Source organism: Rhea americana, unplaced genomic scaffold (genome assembly GCF_003343005.1).
Source record: "Rhea americana isolate MKP2758 unplaced genomic scaffold, rheAme1 scaffold_104, whole genome shotgun sequence".
NCBI lineage: Eukaryota > Metazoa > Chordata > Aves > Rheiformes > Rheidae > Rhea > Rhea americana.
In genome coordinates, this window is record NW_028185084.1 from 72,862 (window position 1) to 76,828 (window position 3,967).

Sequence of the window (3,967 nt, forward strand, 5' to 3'; positions counted from 1 at the left end):
CTCAGACGCTTATCTACAAGCTGATGAAGTGTTGATCCTGCAGTCTGCCCTGATCCACAGGTCAAACCCTGAGGTAAGACAAACTGGTGCAGTTTCAAAGTGAACCTTGGGACACGTGCACGTGACCCTCTAAAATAAGCATTGACATTTTAACCTTTGGAAACTATTTCTAGGTGCAAGGTTAGTATTTTTTAACAGGCTAGTTTGATTATCTGGACATCATCTGATAATGAAGTGGTTTAGAGCTCAGCTATGTTTTTAATGTTACACTGTGTGACAACTTCAAGTTATGAACAGTTTTATACACTTAAAAAGAATTATATTTTTTGCAGAAAAAGCTTAAAGTCAGATGCCTTTTTTAAAACTAAAGCCTCTCACTTTTACTCCAAAAAGCTTTATTTTCAGGTATAGGCTTAAGAAGTTCATTAATGGGGTATGATACTACATAAGCATACCCAGAACTCCCCATGTTAAAAATAAGTGAGATGGAAGAGTTGAGTTATAAGGACATGAAACACTTGCATGTTCATTAGGTTGACCACAAATAAAAGATACAATAGCCATAACATAGCTATTCTTACACTTCACTCAGCTAGGTCAAAGGCATTCGCTTGATTTCCTTCTTGCGGAAAGAAATTTAACTCAAAGGTAAGACTCAGATCCATACAGCCAATTAAAAACCCCATCTACATCTTTTACCAGCCACAGCTGTATAAGAGCAGGGAGTGATGAACTCCTGCCTCTCCGCTCTCATCTTTCTGCTAAAGGTTACCACTGCTTTAGATCACCTATGCTAGCACTGTGCAATTGTTCCTTACACATTTCCATCAAATAGAGTTTACACAGTTTAATAAATAGATTTTTTTGCCATCAGAGTGTTTTTACTGTGTTATATGCATTGGAGGCAGGAGCAGATCATGGGCAGCTCAGCTGGCAGGCAGAGGGTGATGACAAGTGCCTGGGCTGGCAGCCTTTTTGGCTAGCACAGCCAGATCCAGAAGAGGACACAGTCATGCTCTACAGAAGCAGACAACTTTCTCTCCATAATAGTTTGCACAGGGTGTGCAGGCAGCAGCCAGCCCCTCACATCTCAGCCAGGTAAGGGGCTAAGTCTGACTGTGCTCGGTTTCTTGCAATGCCCAGAAACAAAAGTCTTCCTCTGCATCTTCTAGCTAACAACTCTGCCTCATGTGTGGTTCACACTAATCAAGTTTCCAGAAGTTAATTCATCCTCCCTTAAGCTCTGTTGAGGCTGACAGAAATGACTTGCCTCCAGCAGGCTGTGCATGCTCTCTCTCCCCAGCACCCAGCCCCTTTGAGAGGAACAGGCTGTACACTTGCAGTGTGCTTTTCTTCCCACTTTTCTGCCCTCACCGTGAACCTTCAAAGGAGAGGAACCTAAACCACTTCCTTGTCCGCCAAGGAATGTCTTTGCTCACTCCCAAACACTCAAAGCTTGATTCTTTCACTATTGTTTTATGTTTCTCAGAGAGCACTGTAAGTGTGTGTGCATGAGAGGGTGTAAACCAGCTGCCTGGGGAAGAGCAGAGACTTGCTTTCTCCCCAGCAGCAACAAGCACTAAAGCCCAGCCTCTTGCAAGAAAGAGAAACTGAAGAGGAGACTTAATTACCATASAGCACAGTCTGAAAAGAAACCAGCTACTAAGAAGTATCTTAATTTTGTGCTATTATCTATGATGGGAACTAATGATTAGGACCAGAAACTAGACAGATTGAAATGAGAAGACAGTCAGAGGAAAAATAGCACTGGTGGTTAACCAGTAGAGCAAATCATTAGCAGAAGCTCTGGCTTTCCTATTTCCCGATATCTTCAGGCTTGTCTTTTTGGAAAAAAAACTGTGCCTTAGTTTAACATAAGCAGCTAATATTACAAGGAACACAAAGCAAGCAAAAAAATGGGAGCTCAGTCTGGTGTCTGCTTGTTTGTTAGCTCTATGAGCTCTAAAATAGAGAAATAAAGGGGATTTCCCTAGCATCTGTCCTTGCACAGGGCTGCTGTGCCCACAGAGCAGTAGGTGCTTGGGCCCATGAGGGGCCTTTCCACTTCTGACCACTTCATCTATACAGCAGCTTGCTGTGTGTTCAAAACATGTGCCAGCTAGTGCCACATCCAAAGCCCAGCCCTTCTGCTGTTCTCATTTCAGAAGTTTCCAATTCTTCTCCCTGCAGTTCCATATGAACAACCATCCCAGGCAGAACTTATCCCAGGCATCCCCCCCACTTGTTTATCCCTTTTGCTGCTATACAAACTTCATGCTTATAGTTCTCTGTAGTTCAACAGTTAACAGATTAGACAAGGGTCCCTTCAGCATTTGTCACATTTTCTGGTGTTCCACTTAAACCAGACACACTAAAAAACAGGTTTCCCTTGCCAGAAAATAAAAGGCAAAGTTAACTTTTTATTACAAATACCAGTAAGAAACTCCTACAAAGGAAGATTTCACTAGCAATTTCTTCTCCCCACTATTCTGGTTCCTCTGCTGTTGAGACAAAAACAGAAATCAAGTACTTCTATGAAGCCACCTCACAACTACAAAGCAGGAAAGCCATTCCTGAGCGTATGTTCCCATCTCACACCAAACCACGCTCTGCCTTTAGCTTCCACAGCATTAGCAACCCAAATGGCACAGCAGACAGTGGTTTTGAGCAGCACTTTCATAAGCCACAGACACTATTTGATGCCATTCTTTGCTTGATGCCATAAGCTGAGCAAGCAAAGCCAAACTTCGCATCAAAGGGTCTGATCACAACACCCAGCAGAGCAAGAGCTGGATCAGCCAGAGGGCCACGCTGGCCCCGGCAGCATCTAACTCTGGAGGCTCCTCTGACCCTAGAAATGTGGGGCAGCCCTTTCTACAGTGGCCACRATCAGGAAGGTTTTGCTCACCTAAGCAGTGCCAGCCAATTCATATTTGTATATAAGCTCAAGGGGGGGGGGGAAGGAGCTCCTAAATGGAAAATTGCCAAAGGCAAACTCAACACAGCTCATTTGCACAGGGTTCAACATCTCTCTTACATTTCCCCTACCATACCACTTTCATTAAGGCTCTAACAACTARGGGACAAAAACCCTTCAAAACTACACCTTGGAGACACAAATGGATTTTTCCACTCAGAATATGGGCAAGATAAATGCTGCTAAGAGGAAGCAATTAAGCTTAGAAGAGACTTTACAAGGATAGGAGCTCTCAAGATTTGTGTGTTTTCATAACCTAAGAGGAAATATTAACTTAATCCTAAGGATTCAGAGTACAAGTGATTTCTAAAATGATTGGCCTCCTCCTCCCAGTTACTGTTTACTGAAGTGCAGATGAGAGACTGCAGTTCCTTGATCTGAACTGGAATTGAGAACTTCAGTTTTCAAAGAGGTGATAAACATGATTCTCTTGTCTATTCCTAATRCTACTTGCTCTCCTACATGACACTGAAACAAGCCTAATTAGGGTTTCTTTTTTCACTCACCTATAAACTTGTGCTGACAATACAAGGAAAAATGATGTCTTCTCTTATCACAGGAACAAAGCCACCTGCTAATGCTGTGAAATCCTTAAGGCTGAACTGCAAAAGTACTAATGAACCTTTGAGAGACACATCCAGCATGAGTGGGTTGATATTTACCTTATCTCTACAGCAAGTATTGGCTTTCTCTTCCCTTACCTTTATGTTGTAAGAATTCCCTGAGCAATATTTCCCTCAAGTTCCYTCCTAAGGCATTCCTGGAGTTTTCCCACTCCTCTCCATTTACATCAGGCTTCTGGGGATGAAGCCATTGATCATCTTTTCATTCCAGCATACCAAGGTATTACAAGGTAGGATGAGACAAGACTCAATGCACTGCCTTCTTGCTTGATGAGATCATATGGAGACCATCCTTGACAAGTGCTTTTCATCTACACTACTAAAATCTTTGAGGACACAGATTTTGCATCTTCCTCCCCCCCCCCCC

General features: G+C 42.9%; 1 long non-coding RNA gene across 1 annotated transcript in view; it reads left to right on the forward strand.

The window, feature by feature from the left end:
• The first annotated feature begins 1,048 nt into the window (after positions 1-1,048).
• LOC146601322 (uncharacterized) overlaps positions 1,049-3,967 on the forward strand; it is a 5,337-nt gene continuing 2,418 nt past the window's right edge. The window contains exon 1 of the long non-coding RNA XR_014896162.1: positions 1,049-1,098. This is a non-coding gene — a long non-coding RNA (uncharacterized LOC146601322). The remainder of the gene's footprint in view (positions 1,099-3,967) is intronic.